Below are 17,934 nucleotides of genomic sequence, written 5' to 3'. Positions count from 1 at the left end.
TAGATATGGTTTTGGATTGCTTGTTTAGTGGCAATGATTCCACATTGTCCTTCATGGGCCATCTCAATCACTTGTTGCAGCCTCCCTCAAATGACAATTCTTGAACCCTCATGATAATTAATGCCTTCTTGTGTCACGGACAGTTCATCTTTGACATTTTTGTATTTCTGGTACTTGCTGTAAGTGGTAAGAGGTTGAGCATGTTGATTTCATGACTGATGTGTAAAAATGTCTTTTGATTTTAACATGTCACTATCTTGACTCTTGACAGTGACAAATTGTTCCAACAAAACTACATCTGGTGTGTTTGACTTCACAGTGAAGTTTGTGTAGGCTTCAACAGTTTCACATGGGGGACCCTAACACTGTATGGGACTCTTGAGAAGTAGTCTGCAAAGTTTAGATCGTTCCCTGGATGATGCACACTTGAATAGTTTTACTCTTGCAATTGTAGACCCCAACTTTTAACGTGTGGCAGTATCTTGGCTTTTGGAGTGCCAAATATAGTCAACATTGCTTGATGATCTGTCACAAACATGAACAGTTTTATGTACACTGACACATGGAAATGTTCATGTGTGCACCACTGTTAACTTTCTTTTTCAGGCTGTGAATATGCACATTCGGGCTGGGATACATTTTTACGTGCATACACCACAATATGTCTTTGAGCATTTGGCTGTCCACTGTTTTGTGCAAAGGAGGCACCTAACCCGCCTGGGCTAGCATCAACACCAACCTTCGGATGTGGTTTTGGATCAAAACCTGCAATTTCAGTAGCGTTTTCAATAGCTTGTTCAATTTCCTTAAAACTTGGTTTGCATTCATGTGACCAGTGGAATGAAACATTCTTTTAAAAAAAAAATTCAATGGAACACTCACAGTAGCAAGGTATTGTATACATCTAGAACAGTAACTGCCCATGCCAAGGAAGGAACGCTTGTACCTTAGCTGGATCGGGTGTCATGTACCCATCAGAAATGATATGGCCAAATAATTTTAGCTATGTCCTGTTGAACTCACACTTCTCAGCCTTAATGTTAAACCTGCATCAACAAGTAAACAACACACTTGTCTTAAAGCATTTCCATGTCCCTTCTGTGTAGCTCCAAAAACAAATATGTCATTGCTATAGTTGAAAGTATTTACCAAAGGTTGTATGATATGTCTAATGAAATCTTGAAAAATCTCTGCAGCTGATAACACACCAGAACGTAATCTTTTGTGTCAAAACAGAAGAATAAGTGTAGAAATGGTAGAAATGTACCAGCAATTCTTTGTGAGTTCAAACTAATGATATCCTTTATTTAAATCAAGGCAAGGCTACAATATGTCTTTGACAAAATGGCAAATAGGGCTTCCCACTAAACGAAATCAAAGGCTTTGTCGAAGTCTATCATAACAATCACAGCCTTGACCTTCTGATTAATGAAATAGTCCATAGCCTGCAGCAGGAAATTAGTAATATTCGAGCTTGTATTCCCCGGTAAGATACTACACTGATTTCTTTGGACCACAGCTCATCTGGTGTTGATTTTTCTCAATTATGTTATTGCTTGGCCATGTGGGCACACATTGAACTTTGCTTCTGGAATGTTCATTCAGCTATTTTGCCTTCTAGCATTGAAACACTTACTTTTTCCTCTGTCTTACATACCATTCCAAAATGGTTCTCTTTACCATGGCCTTTGCATATCCATGGGACCTTTAACTTTGTGTGGAAAGAACAATTCACAGCTGAAACACAACTTCTTCTTCTGTGGAGACATCACCTTGTGTCCTTCAGCTTTTTGTTTCTGCTTACTTTTCATCTTCATTACTGACACACTTTTGGCTCCTCTGGCCTCTGTGTCAGCACCTTGTCGATCAGCATGCTCTTCAGCTCTGGCAGCCATGACAACTCACTCCAGACTGAGTTTCTCTCAGCATTTGTCATCTGAATGAATCAGTCAATAACTCTGAGATGTATAGCCTCTTTATCAATAAATTAATTGAATGTGTAATGTTTCATGAATGTATCCAGTCTCTCAACAAATTCATCTTTGGTTTCACCAGCTCTTTGTCCTTCTTGACTGAGAATGTACATTTCATAATCTTCATTCGGCACTGGATTGAACTTGAGATTCAATGCTTCTTTAATTTGACAGTACCCAACTTCATCAGCTTGCGGCATTTTCTTTATGACTTCTTTTACACCATCACCAGAAACATTGTTGAGGCATTTGATCATATTTTATCTGTCTCTTCTAGCGCATCAATGAAAACATCAAATGCCTCCATCCAAGCAGTCCACCTATCACCAATATTTTGCTTTTTGGCAGTATCGAAGGGTGGTTTCAGGAAAGCAGCAGCATTGCAACTGTTCACTGGATTGGCTGACACTGCGACTGGAGCCCTCTCCTACTCCATCTGCCAGAAATCAGGATCTATTCTATTCATAACACAACCTGGCACTGTAACGTGCCAGCCTTGGGGTCATCTTTTATGGTTTCCATTCGCAGAAGGCCTTTCTGCCGAGTCTCTCGTTGCTGCAGGTGTGGACTGCTCCGTAGGCAGAACCCCAGGCACTTCTCTTGGAGTCACCTTCAGCAGCAGTATGACACCTCTCTTTACTCAGTTCTGGCAGCAGGTGACCTTTTGTGTATCTGAGTGGTCATGATTTCAAGCTTTTTTTTGTGCATTTAACATCTGGTTGATCTTTGCCTCACAGCACTTCTTATTGCAGCATTATTGTGTGAGCTGCAGTTGCTAATTGCTATAATTTCAAAGCCTGGTTGTATCAGCCTTCGTCAGCAACACTCTGTATACTATATAGCTTTATATTTCATAGTAGCTTGGTGCCTTCCTATATGGCCTTGGTCATAGTCTACTGCTACTGATGTGTAGACTTCTCAGTAAAGCTTACTTTATCTTTGTATGCTTTACATTGGCTAGGGTTGGGCTTTGACTCCACATATGACAACCGTCGATTCAGAACTTTGACCAAGGCGCATGTGGCATACACAAGCAGTTTGCCTGGAGCACAGAAAACTCTCTGGGAGAGCACTGTCAGTCTTTGTGTTACTTATCCCCTATCTCTTTCCAGTTGTATCCTCCACCAAGCCTAGGTACCTGCCAATAAAAATGCCATAGACGGAGCTATGTACTACGTGTCTTTATTCTTCTATGTATCACAAGTAAGTGCAAGCTCCACATTCTAAACCTGCATTCACTTCACCACATTCTCACAATTCCAACCTCATCATACAGAGTCTTTGAGAATCCAAAAAGGTTCCATCATACACACTCACAAGATACAACAGCATCAGGACTACATAGCTTTGGTATTGAGCAACCCTGACAATCAACAGCACCAGTGTCTGACAGAAAGGTGGGACCTAGCACATATTTTTTGTTTTTACAAATTAATCAAAGTAAAAAAAGAACATTTAATTAGTAGATTAGAAGCCCAGTGCAGACCTTTCCTAAACAGATCAAATATAGAATCTAAATTCTGCTCAAAAGACATGTTCAGAGATTGGTTTTGGTAAACAAATATGCATTATACATATATATCTCAGTGCACAAAGAAAAAGCATCCTTTGCTTTCATGTTTTTTGTAAGACTGAAACATTAGGACAGCATTGTATAGAAAAGTGACCTAGTGAGCATTCCTTGATAGAATCTGAGAAAAATGAATCTAAGTTAGGTTTGAAGATGAAACATTCAGGAGAAAGACATGTGAGACTCCCAATACGTGGATGAACGAGGACAATGTGAGGATGCTCATCACATTCCTCCTCTATCTGGATAGTGGAGGCAGATGTTTTATCATACTCAAGGTGCTATTCTTGTAATCTTCTGTACACCTGCCCTCCTGCTGTATGGTGTTTTTCTCAATCTATAATTGTTACAGGTGTTATAAAAACGTAGTACTCTGGAGTAGTCTCCAGGGAGCACAAGAAACGTTTACCGAGAATCAGCACAAATGCCATTATGAAGAAGCATGGAACAAGTTTAACCTTTACAATGAGAGTGATAAACCCATCCCTTTCATGGTGTAGTATTACCTTTTTTTTGGTCTTTGACTAGAGGAAGTTGTGCTTCCTTGCATTCATCATTAGCATATAGAGGAAATCCAGAAAGCTTATTTGCTAATGGTGAGCCCTACCGTTGGAAAACCACAATGATGATATCAGTCAACTGATTCTGACATTGTGGACCCCAGCATAAGGTGAAATAATGTTCCCACCTCCCTCTTGCACTTTTCACAAATCCTGTCAAGATGTAGAATGTTCAGCCTGTGTCACACTAAATCCTAAAACGTACTATTAAGTAAATACTTTGCAAGGTGGGATATTTCATCTATTACAAGTAATGGACGGGAATTATATGTTCTCATTTCCAACACTTAATCATATAAGGTGTCTACCAATATATCACTATTGAATGCACCCTATATGTAAGTCTGCTAGGATCAACCCATATACCTTCTAGTGCATGCCTGCAGAGACCTTCTTAATACAACAGAACCAATTTGGGATGATTGCTTTTGATTGAAGGAATAAAGGGCCAGATGTAGGAAACGATTTGCGACTCGCAAACGGCAAAAATTGCCGTTTGCGAGTCGCAAATGTGAGTTTCCTATGCAGAAATGCATTTTGCGAGTCGGGACCGACTCGCAAAATGCATTTCCGACTCGCAAATAGGAAGGGGTGTTCCCTTCCTATTTGCGAGTCTTAGTGGTATGCAATACCATTTGCGACCGCATACGCGGTCGCAATTGGCATCGCAGTTACCATCCACTTGAAGTGGATGGTAACCCACTCGCAAATTGGAAGGGGTCCCCATGGGACCCCTTCCACTTTGTGACTGGACCCAAAATTATTTTTTCAGGGCAGGGAGTGGTCCAAGGGACCACTCCCTGCCCTGAATAAATACCGAAACTAAAGGTTTTTTTTTTTTTTTAAGTGCAGCTCGTTTTCCCTTAAGGAAAACGGGCTACACTTAAAAAAAAAAAACTGCTTTATTTAAAAGCAGTCACGAACATGGAGGTCTGCTGACGACAGCAGGCCTCCATGTTTGCGAGTGCCTCTACTCGCTATGGGGCCGCAATTTGCGACCCACCTCATGAATATTCATGAGGTGGGTCATTGCGACCCCATAGCGAGTCGCAGTCGGTGTCTGAGACACCGTACTGCATTGCAAATTGCGACTTGCAATTTGCGAGCCGGATGGACTCGCAAATTGCAAGTCGCAATTTGCAATCTTGCTACATCTGGCCCGAAGTGTCCACCGAAGAGACGTCTCAGTGCTTTGGTAAAACACAGACATCAGAATTTTAACTTATTGCGAAAAAGATTATGTCTTAGAGGCTTTCAGTGTAATTTTTCCTGAGTGAGATAGGGAGGGTTTTGAGAGGCTACATGGCCAAACAGCGAAAGAATGTTTGTCTCTTCTAACTTTGCACTCTTTTGGAATGTGCAGTAGGAGGAGATTGGCCGAAAGGAGTCTTCTATTGAGCTCATATCAAAGCATCCTCTCTTTTAAATTAAAAGGGCCTACCTGATAGAAGGTCCTGTAGGAATTGACCAAGGTTTGATTTATATCCTTTTGTTTTTTGGGCACCCAGTGTAAGTCCTTAAGATGTGAAGTAACTGCATGTCAGAAAGGGACTTAGAAAATCAATATGGCTGCAGCATTCTGGACTAACCGCAATCTGCTCCACAGACATTCTGACCAGCCCAGGTACAGGGAATTAGCAAAATCCAGTCTATGGGCTACTAAAAAGAGGACAACGATCTTTCCAGAGGAAATGGAAACATGAGAAAGGATCTTCTTAAGAGACCTAAGTTGGGCAAAACACGTAGAGGTGACAGCTAAAATTAAAAAGGATTAAAAAGGTGAAGTCAGTATCAAATTTGAATTCAATATTTCTGGCTAATGAGGTAGGATTGGGAAGCCTTACCAGTTCAGAAGACCATCAACTGTGGGGACAAAGGTATGCTCTTCCCCCAAACAACAGCACATTTGATTTGTCAGAATTAAGCTCAAGACAACTCCCTCTAATCCAGTCTAAAGTAGTACCAAGAAACCTTTAAAGGATTCCACAATGTCTCCATTCAACTGTTGGAAGGAAAGCAACAGCTGAGTGTCATCAGTATAAGAAACTACTGTTAGACCTCAGCTGTGAGCCATGGAGGCCATATAGACAGTAAACAGTGTAGTGCCGAAAGCAAAGCCCTGTTGAACACAGTGTCTCAGAGGTTTTGGGGCAGAGTTCAATGTGGCAAATAAACATCCTGGGTTCTGTCAGACAGAAATGCAGCCAAAAAAGAGCAAGGCCATTAATCATTAGGCCTTCCAGCTAATCCAACAGGCTGGAATGAGACACAAGGCCCAATTCACAAAGGTACTTACATGTAGTAAAGTTATGAGTGGAATCTCCACATGGTGCACTTTCTGCAGTGTGCTGTACAGAGACTCCGCACTCAAAACTTTAGTAGACGTAAGTTACCCTTGTTGATCGGGCCCACGGTGTCAAAGACTGCTGATAAATAAAGTATAATAGCCATTCCTGCATGATCCTGGTTCAAGTTTAGTTTAATGAACCCTGCCACTTCCAACATGGGTTGATTCAGGGCCAGATTTACAAGCCCCTTGCGCCCCTTAGCGCCACATTTGTGGCAAAATTATGTCCGCAAATGTGACCCTAACATGCCACTACCATATCACCATATTTACACGGTGGCGCAAACTAGGTTTGCGCCACCATGTAAACCCTCTGCGCCACATCATGCATAATATATGCTTGATATATGCAAAGGGGTTTTTCCCTCGTTAGAGGGTCCCTAAAAATGACGCAACGGAATCTACAAGATTCCATTTCACCATTTCTAGCATCATTTTAAATGCCTGCTTAAAGCACACATTTAAATGAGGCACCCATTGATTTCAATGGGCCTCTTTACACCATACTGGATTAGCGTCATTTTTTTACGCTAATCCAGTGTAGCATTACAATAGCATCAAATAAATTGCGCTATTGCCCCTAACATGCGCCATGGTGTGCTGCATTGTAAATACGGCGCTACCATGGTGGCGTTAGGGGATGCAAGGGAGCCTCAAAAAAAGTGGTGCATCACTACAGAGGCATCACTTTCTTGTAAATATGGTCCTCAGTGTTGAATAAAGGAGCGGAAGCCTGATTGAGATTTGTGCAGCAGATTGATAGCTTCAAGATATTTAGAAAGTCGCTTATTAACCAGCTTCTCTAACATTTTAGCAGCTGGAGATAAAAGATAGACAAGTCTAAAGTTGTTTAGTACAGTTGGACTCACATTAGATTTTTTTAAAGAGAAATAAGATGTGATTTTTTCCAACTCAAATGGACCACTGCAGACTCCATCGGGTTAAAAAATAATTGAGGTAAGGGTTAGTTGCTGCCATAGCCAGTTTTAGAATTTGTGGAAGGCATGGATCGACAGGTAAGGCCTTTCTGCAGTTAAGAATGGCATGAAGTGAGATAGTACCAGGGTGGAAATATAGTCCAATCAGGCGGTCTTTGTTTGCAGGGAAAAATAAAGGCAAATGATAATGTATCTCCAGGCAAAAATATAAACCATATTGATGACATTTTGAATAGCCCAATTGAGAATCTAGGAAGTTCAAGCTAGGACAGAGAACCTTTTTTTTCATGGAGAAAAGTGGTTAGTTGTGTATGCTGAGAATAGAATGTGACATTGCAGAAAATGTTAATAAAAACCCTGGACAAAGAATGGGGTATGGAGGATGCTGATATCAAATATATTAGGGCCATAGGAGAGTCAAACCATATGCAAACTAGAGATAAACACTATCATCCAATAATGACACTAAATCATTTTATCATGAGAATCATCTGAGGTGGCACGTCATCAGCGTCCTCAAGCTCCCACTTAGGGGGAGGGCAAAATGCAACATCTACTCAATAAAGAGAAACTCAGATGGATGTTGAAATTGAACACAATGAGAACCTGCTTGAACAGGCAAGAAGAGTGGACACTTTTGAAATAGACTTTGGGATGCACTATGACGTTAGAATGAAAACAGGGACACTGATGGACTCTATGTTGGAAATGCCAATTTTGCTGAATTAAAACTGCAAATCAATGTGAACACATGTTGTCACTGGCAATGTCCTTTTGCTGTGCTCTGTATTGACCCTTTTTTATTTAAAAACTCTCCTTGCCTCGCCCCTTTAGTTATTTTTTCTGATTTCAACTTTGTGATATTGAGATAGCAGTCCTCTCCCTACATTTGGTCTCTAGCTTTCTATCGCTCCAATATGGCCACTCTATTGAGGACCTTTGTGTCTTATTTTTCTCTCTACTCTTCTGTTATCCACACATCAAAAATTCTGCACACTTTTTTGTCCTATTTCCACACCCATGGCTTCAATGTGAAAACAACAAGTTGACACTTTTCTATTAATCATTTTCATTTTTACACCTTTGTATCCCCTATGGATCCACAATAGCCACTTTTCTGTTTGCAGTTCCGTGACATTGGAGGTAGCAGCAGTTATTTCCCTACATTTGGACTGTAACTCTGGATCGCTCCCATATGGCTGCTTCCTTCTCTCCACCAACCTGTTATTCACACATCCAGGTCACCCCCCATTTTTTATTCTATTTTCATTCCTACACCACTGGTATAAATGTGGATCCAACGAGCAGTCACTTTACTTGCCACTCTCTGTTCACTTTGTGGTTGGGATGCTGTTTCCATCGCGCTGTGCCCGATTTTCTTGTATTCACTCCCCATTGGGAACCATTGTTGTGTGGTGAGGCTCACGCAACACAACAGGCAGCGGAGCATCGACTCTCTTAGCCTGGCACACTCCTCCTGAAAGTTTGTACCCTTATCCTCAGGTCATTAGGGCTCTTTTGGTTTTCCCTGTTTTGAACTGTTGATTAGCCATAAAAGGGCAGTGCTATTCTTGTTTTTAGATATGCACTTTTGATCTCTATTGCAATGTGGGTTTATGTGTGTGTCACCTATGGGAGAATACCAAGCACATTTCGTTCACTCACTTCCACTGCACCATTATGCAATGTTTTTATAAAGTAAAATGTCCTTGATTATTGTTTGGAATAAAATAAATAGCCATTTGTTTGGTAGCATTGTTGCATCCATATCCATATAGCCATTGTTTTGTATTACAGTGTTTACCAAAGGTCTCTGATGACTCACGGGTTCCCTTGTTATATAGAAACGTGATGTATCTCAGGTCAGACATGAGAATCAATAAGGTGTCTGCATTGGGCAGGATGAGGGAAAATGCGGTCCTCAGTCTCCACCCCAATGGGCTGCTCCACTCAGGTGCACTGAATGGAGTGGAGTGTACCATGTTAGCAGCTTGTCTGAGGGTGGACATTAGATTTGATATGGTGCCCTACCTGTATAGGATGATAGACACTGTGATCCTCAGTCTCTCTGTCATCCACTTTGCTCAGGTGCAGGGATGCAGTGGAGCAGATCCCAGGAGGAGGTCGCCCTGATCTAGCGGGCATATCTAGTTCCACAGAGTGGGGAACTCAATATGTCCTGCTCATGTGCAGTAGGTGGGACAGGTTGGGCTCTAAAAATCAAATTGCTCTGCCTTAGTATGCATTCCTAATGATTAGGCACAATAAATAATTGCAGGGATCTTTGTTCGGCTTTAGCAGGCAACATTGTTCATGGATTATTTAAAGTATGTTACCCCATCTAAGCTGGGCAATTCTTAGGTGAATTTAGTGTTGTGTTTCATTGTAACCCCAATAAGTGATCGTTTCCGATTTCACAGTCTACCAGCTACTTTCCTTTGCAACAGGGAAGGAAGAAAGTGTAATAAAAAGAGCCGTCATGTCTCAGGGATGTTGAAGATCTGTCAACATCCCATAATGAGTTACAGATTATGAGAGGGTGATATCTTCCTTTTAAGAAAGTTGTTGTTCAAACATTTATTGTTTTGGTGTCTCCAACACACCTTCTGATAGCCCTGAATGTAAAAGATGCTTACTTTAACATTCCAATTAATCCAAGCTGGCAGACATTCCTCTGCTTTTTTGTGGAACTTATATTATAAGTTCTGTGTCCTTCCTTTTGTCCTTTCTGACATTCCAATTTTGTTCAAAAAGGCTTCTGTTGTGGTTTTCTTCAGTTGAAGGTATTTTATTCTTTCCTTAGTAGCATGTTTGGCATATTTCTGCAGCTCAATTTTCAAAGGAGGAGTATCCAGCACTCAAAAGGTATGTAATTCTATATCAGAATTAGATTTCTTCTGCATTTAGAGAAGTCTCTGCTGGTGCCAGCAAAGGCATGAAAGTTCAAATGGGCTCTCTCCAAGGCAATCTTAGTTTATAAATCAGGTAGCAAATGCCTATGTCAATCATCAGAAAAATACAAAGGGGCCCTGAAGTTTAGACCTGGACAGATATAAATCACCATTCGCTGCAAGCTTCTTGCTTTCTGGGAAGGATAGCTTGGAAGCAGAAAGTCTTAGCAGAGTATACCCTTTCTCATTCTCCTACCATCGGTCTTTGGATTTAATACAGATGACAAATTATCAGTCACATCTTCTAAGATTGAACCTATATTCCCCCAAGACACTGCCCTTCTTCCCTAGTTCTCTGCAGAAAGTTGGTAAGCTGGAGTATGCAGCATCGGTGTTCTGTCCTTAAGCTTGGCCTTGAGGCCTTCTTTGTGCCTTCCCTACAATCTCACTCCTCCAGAGGGTGCTGGAAATGCTTCAGGGGGAAGCAGTGACAGTGAACTTAGGTGTTCTGCTTTATTTATGTCACCTTTGGTTTGACATAATTCTCATGGTGGCTGTGTGTCCGCTCTTCAAATTTCCTTTGTCTTTATCAGTTTTGTCTCGCAGCCTGGTGGTTGAGAGCACTCTAACAGCAGCTATGTTCTGGAGGTGTAGCTCTGGATATCCAAGAGTCTAGACACCCATCTACAATAGCTTTTCAAATTAAGCTTTGGACACACTTTGAGTCATGGTGTAAGGAGAGAGACTTTCGTCAATGCTGTTGCAATCCTTTTCTGATTTAGATTTTCATGGGGAAGTTTTTTTGAAAGATTTGACTCCTTCCGCCATAGGTGCCATGTGCGCTACCATACATACCTTCAGAGATTGTTGACGTTCTGTGGCAGTAGTGGTTTCTTCGTCAGCTGACTCTTTCTGAGATTCTAAAACTGATAACCTGCATTACATTGTTCTCCTCCCTGGGATTTCCTGTACTTTCTAAGGGCTTAGAAGGTCCTTCTATTGGAACAATTCACTTTATTATTGTTACTATCGCCATCAACAACAGATCACAACATTTGCCTACAGCCCTGTGGGCCAGCTCCGTGTAAGAGCATAGTTAGGTTCAGTGATATACACAGATGTTTGCCTACAACTCTGGAGCCAGCAGGTGCAGCAGGTAGATTGATTAAAACAAAAAAAAAACACAGGTGAATTAAGTAACCCTGTTCCCACCCCCCAAGCCTCCCATCATAGGTGACTTACTGATCAATATTGTTGAATTGAGTCAAGCTATGGACGTACAGGGCTTAGAGTCCTCTGTACCACTTTCAGATGCACGGGTGTGGTATCCAGCATCAAGTGAAGGAGTCACAGGTAGGATGGGCAAGTCAGCTCCCATACTCAATCGAGCGGAGGTGAATGAAGGGGAACCATAGGTCTGCGTATTAGGAGTGGAGGAGTGGTCTGCTTCTGTGGCAAAGGACAGTTCCTCCATACCTAAGAAAAAACACAGCCTATGCAACCAGGTGGAATGGTCCGGAGTTTTGTCAGAGCCCCAATTTGAAAGTATGACCTGCTGGGCAGCATTCAGGGCCATTTGTCTGCCTCTGCGAGAGCGCAATGAGTATTTCAGTGAGTTTGGTAGTCCGGGTCACCCATTTCTGCAATCTCAAGAGGGGTTAAGTACCAATAGGAGGTGATCTTGTCAGCAGTCTCAGTGGTAGCTATTTTGTGTGCCATGTGGTGTACCCTTTAGAAAATGTCTTCCCATTCTTTAGTGGAGAGGGTTCTGTCCAGCTCTGCCTCCCACCTCAGTTGTCCTTCAGAATTGATTGAAGTTGTGTCCCTCCCCAGCAGGGCATGAAGATCGGAAATGAGGCCCTTGCCATCAGTGTTTAGAGTTATCCATTGCTCAAAGGGGGACAACGGCTTGCTTGCGCCGATGCGAGTCTCGGGGCTGGTCGCCCAGTGGCAGAGCTGGAAATAATGGACAAGGTCCGAATCAACCAAAGATTAGACATCCTTTTGTTGGTCGAAGGGGATGATCCCCGTGGCATCTTAGAGGGACTCCAAATGTATACAGGCACCCTTCCGCCAGTGCTTGAATTGCTTTGGTTGCAGTCTGGGGGTGAAATTGGGGTTAGCCAAAATCGGGGTTATGGGAGAAGGAAAAGTTGTAAGGTCCGTCGTGGTTGCGATGGAGTATCAGACGCTCAATGTCGGACTTGTCCCTGGGGAAGAGTAAAGGCCCTAGGCCCTATGTCCGCAAGGGAGCTAGACCACCCTCCAAATATGTGAGTCAGCAACAGATTGGTCCATAGAAGTCCAGTGTTTCTCAAATAATGGGTGGTTCCACTACACCACATAAGGGAGTTGCGCTGCTTGGTAGTACCGGATAAGATGGGGAATGCCAGTCCTCCACTCTCACGTGTCGGTTCAGGTGTGGCTTCTTGCTGTCCCAGATTAATTTATTAATGGCTAACTGTAGGGCTCTTATCGCATGTGGCAGTGGGGTAGGAGACAGTGTCTGAAAGATATAAAAAATGCATGGGAGGATAATCATCCTATTCTGAACATCCATAACAGATGGAGGCGGCTCCAAGACATCAAGTCTTGTCTTGTCTGTGAGATAAGATTAAAGTAATTGATGGTCGATGTTTTGTGCACATTTCATGCCAAAGAGATGCCCAGGTATGGGATGGTGTCAGGAGCTCACTCAATCAGGAACATGGAACGCAGGGCAGATTCATAAGCAGGGCTAACTGTAAGGTTTAGTATCTGCTACTTTTGCATATTGCCCTTCAAGCCCGCCACCTCCCAGATAGCATGGAGCTCCTTAGGTAATGCTGGGAGGGAACTCATGGGATCTGTAATGGAAAGGATGACATCATTGGATAAAACTTAATAAGTGTTGAGCCCCTCTGAATGGTATGCCGTGGATGGCAGCATTGTCCCTCAACCTTTGTGCTAGAGGCTCCATGTAAAGAACAAAAACGAGAGGTGACGGGGAAGCCTTGTCATGTGCCTCTCTGAATGATGACAATAAAATGCATTGATTTGACAGAAACCCGGGGAGTGCTATAGATGCTACCTTCTCACTTTCAGAAGCTTAATCCGAACCTGCAAAGAGTGTCAAAAAGATTAGGCTAGTGAACATGATGAAGCATTTTCTCCACGTTAATGGACAATAATAAAGCCTCCTTTCATGAATTCTGAAACTTATCTATCAGGTATAATATAAGCCTGGTGTTATTGCTGCATTGGCGTGTGGGTATAAATTCTGCGTGCTAGGGTCTATCAATTTGGGCATTAGGGGTTAAAATGGTGCGCTAGTCAACTAGCAAAGAACTTCACATCAATATTCAAGAGGAAAAGAAGTTGGTATGACCCACAAAGAGTGGAGTCTTTACCCGGCTTCGGGATCACCGAGATGGTTTTCCCTAACATGTAGTCCGTGATGAAGCCTGAGTCTGCAAAGTAGTTGTAAAAATGAGTAAGTAAAAGAGCTAGGGCCAGATGTAGCAATCTACAATTTTGCGACTTGCAAATTGCGAGTCAGACCGACTCGCAATTTGCAACTCGCAAAATTGTATGCTGAAAGGTGTCTCAGACACCTTCTGCGACTCGCAAAGAACCACCTCATGAATATTAATGAGGTGGGTCGCATTTTGCGACCCCATAGCGAGTCCATGCACTCACAAGGATGGTGGCCTGCTGAAGACAGCAGACCTCCATGTCTGTGACTGCTTTTTTAATAAAGCAGTTTTTTTTTCTTTTTGCAGCCCGTTTTCCTTAAAGGAAAACGAGTTGCAAAAAGAAAAACTTCCAAAACCATTTGTTTTTGTTTTTTTCAGAGTAGGCAGTGGTCCATAGGACCACTGCCTGCTCTGAAATAACATTTTTGTCGGCATTCACATAGGGGAAAGGGTCCCATGGGTACCCCTTCCCTTTTGCGAATGAGTTACCACCCACTTCAAGTGGGTGGTAACTGCGAGTTGGTTTGCGACCGCATTCGCGGTCACAAAGCAACTCAGCATGGCGATGCGGTCGCAAATAGGAAGGGAACACCCCTTCCTATTTGCGAGTCGCATCCTCAAATTGTGAGTCGGTACCGACTCGCAATTTAAGGTTGTGCATTGCGTTCGGCCTTTTGCATGCCGCAAACTGCGTTTTTCGCAGTTTGCGACATGCAAAAGCCTTCCTACATCTGGCCCCTAGTTCCTGGCAGAAAATCCTACAGAGTTGGGAGGTGAAACCACCCAGCCCAGGGGCCTTCATGGGTTTTAGACGGGCTATAGCTGTGACTACCTCTTCCACCCAGGGCTGATGCTTCAGCTTCTGAGAAAGAGGTTAGGGTGACGTCTCTGAGATATTCCAGAGGGTCACCACCCCGGCCATCTGTGGAGGCATATGAGCACTGAAGAAGGCTCAAAAAGCCACCCCTGCCTCCACGCTAGAACACGTTGCGATGGAGGGGCCTGTGCAAATCTCTTCAACTGAACCTGAATGGATTTTGCAGTGCAGATGGTGTGCAATCATCCACTCGCACCAATTGCTGCTCAGGTAGATTTTTTGTTTAAGGCGTGTCATTGCGTGTTTGGCCCTGTCCTGATTAAGGCATTTAAGAAGGGGACTAGCTCTCTCCATAGCCTGTGGGCTTTGGTTCACTTATGGATGGCCTCCAACTCTGTAACCGACTTCTCCGGAGTCTTGCGTTTGACTCTGCGGTGCCTGTTCTCCTCCGCCAATATCTCTATGAGATGCGCCCGCACCACCAATTTAAGAGCTTCCCACACGGCCGCCAGAGAAGACTCCTTACTCATTGATTTGCATATATGATTTGACCAATGTTTTAATGGAAGTGACAGTAGCCTCGAACTACAGTAGGTTGTCGTGTAATCGCCATGGGGAGCTCATTGGCTGGCCGGTGGGTAGTCTAACAGAGAGACATAATAGTGCATGATCTGAAAGCTAGCATGGGTCTATGGAAGCATCAGTAATGAGTTCCACCAAGGATGAAGTAGATAGGAAATATTCAATATGCGCATAATTTTTATGTGCGGCCGAGTAATAGGTACAGTCTCTGCCGGATGGAAACGTCTGTGTCATACATCATGTAGTTCAAAGTCAGAAAGCCAGTAGAGGCCTGCAGTGCTGAAGGCCCTGGACTGGTCAAAGTGTTGACTGGATCGGTCTATGACTGTGTCCATGACTAATTTCAAATCTCACCCCTCCAGAACAGCTACATCAGGAGTCTAAAGCACATGTACTAGGGAAGTCATCAAGAAGGCCTCCTGGTGTTCATTCAGGGCATAAACATTGGGGAATGTAAAGGAGGGAGAGCCCATCCAAAGATGAACCACCAAGAGGCACCCCTTGATCTCTTTCAGGGTCACCAAGATCTCCCCTCTAAATCCCTGAAAAAAAAGAATAACCACATCCCTTTCTTTGTAGGATAGGAGGACCAACGCCGTTGGGAAAACCAGTGGTACTGCATTCTTTCGATGTCTTTCGGGATCAAGTGCATCTCCTGTAGAAGACAGATGTCGGCTCCTGAGTGCTCAAGGAGGGAGAGGATTGTCAATCATTTGGTAGGGTTGTTAAGTCCCCTTACATCAAGGTTAACAATCTTAAGATCCATGAGTCTCAAGGGAAGGGCATGGTAGCAAGTAGGGGCCAATGGGAAGCAGAGGCAGGCACCACCAGTGGGCAACTAACCAGTGCTGAACCACCACTACATTGCTTAGGGAGCTTAGAAGTTACCTGGGGGCATGATGGAGACTAACAACCCGAGAAATTCTGCAAACAAAGCAAACAAACATAACTACTGCATACAAACCCAACATTCTATGCAATATGGGAAGATGTACAGGTCGAGGCCCAGATAGACAGGGGGAACCTGTCTTATCAATCTCAGGCAGGGAAAGGTCCATCCTGGAGGAAGTAGATGGGCCAGAACAATCAGAATGTTCGTGGGGGACCCTTTATTTGTCTCAGTTTCCCAACTCTGTGGAACCAGTCCAGTTTCAGCTCCGAGGGCACTGCATCTCGTAGGATGAATCTGAAGAGGGCGCTCACATGACCTTCCAGGTCAGTCCCTTCTGCATCGGTAGGGACCTCTCTTATGCAGACATTGTTCCGCCTCGAGTGGCTCTCGAGGTCCTTGTCATGGGACTGGAGATCGATTTGTTGTTTCTGGAGTCGTGATACTTCTTGGCGATGCCATTCAATCTCCTCACTACAGTCATCATCCTCATGTTCCAAGGCAGCAACCCTCTCCCCTACCTCATCCAAGTCTCTCTGCACCTCCTAGAGATCTGAGGAAAGTTCCCTTTTAAAAGCCTGCAGATCATCTGGTAGGGAGGCAAACAAAGCCTCCAGAAAGGAATGTGTCACTGAGCTCTCTGGTTTGACATCCCTCTGGGGGTGTTTATCATCTGTAACGGGGGGCCTCTCAACTTTAGGACCTCCTGAGGGTTTCATCAGCATGTCACAAAATGAACAATCCCTTTTATTTCTAGCTGCAGACATGTTTTTCTCTGTTCCATGCCCATAATGCACGTCAGGTGGCCATGTCATGCCGGAGGACAGGGCCGAGGTGTACTGGAGGATTACCAAGCACTGAAGGCTCGTTGGAGCGTGAGCCCAGGCCCAGGGCAGATGAGCTCCTTAATGCTTTTACAAAGCATGAGAGAAGTGCCGGGATTGGCCTGAGCGGGCTGAAATACCGCTCAGGAAAGGAGTGGGAGCCTGTGATTGATCTCCATTCGGCTGTGAAATACAGCTCGGCTGAGAGTTCTAAATGCACATGTCCGTTTGACCGGCCAAAGACGGCCAGCCAATTTGACATGCTCACTTAGAGCACACCGAGCACTCCTCCTCCATGGTGACATGGAGGACGCTGGCCCACCCCGAACTACAGCCCGCTGAAAAAAAAAATGATCATAAAATACTTTTATAATCATTTTATTTTTCTGCTTTTTTTCTGCCTTTCAGCAGTAGGGCGACACTCCTCCACCATAGCGGAGGGGCCATCCTTGCTCTTAACTGGCTAGTACAGTTGTGATTGTTTACTTCAAATATTATTGTGGTAAGTGCTAAATAAATAGAACAAAAGCAAGCACCACTCATGGTAGAGAAGATGTTCCTTTAGAGGCAGACAAAATTCCTTGAAGATTACTTCCCCAAAATGCAGTTCCTCAGCCTATTAGTAGGTGACTTTCTTGACCCAAATACAAGTGCTTTCTGCACCAAGCTGCAGTACTTTAGGCCTCTTCTACAGTTATCATAGGTGTTCCAAGTTAAAACTAACATTATATCTTCTTCAGTCTCAAGGGACTTGAGAGTAATGAATCAAGCTGACACCCTTGACCTACTTTTTTAAAAGTGTAAATAAATAATGCAAAAATCTGGCCTATGCATTCTAACACAGCAAATTCCTGAGAGCGCCTGGCTTCGACATATATGTTTGCATGGTCACTTTTATCTTTCTAATTATCCTTTTATGGGCTGACTAAATATGCTAATGCAAGGTTCCGATGAAGATGGTCTTCACTGACCCTCTTAATTCACCTCTTGAATGTGAGCGCTGAAATTAACATCAATAAATATTTCATGTATTTTGATATTTGTTTATACATATAAAATGTATTAACGTGAAAATTAACGTGTGACTC

This window comes from Pleurodeles waltl, chromosome 10 (assembly GCF_031143425.1).
Source record: "Pleurodeles waltl isolate 20211129_DDA chromosome 10, aPleWal1.hap1.20221129, whole genome shotgun sequence".
Taxonomy (NCBI): domain Eukaryota; kingdom Metazoa; phylum Chordata; class Amphibia; order Caudata; family Salamandridae; genus Pleurodeles; species Pleurodeles waltl.
The sequence above is the reverse complement of the archived record's forward strand: the minus strand, read 5'-3'. Positions refer to the sequence as shown.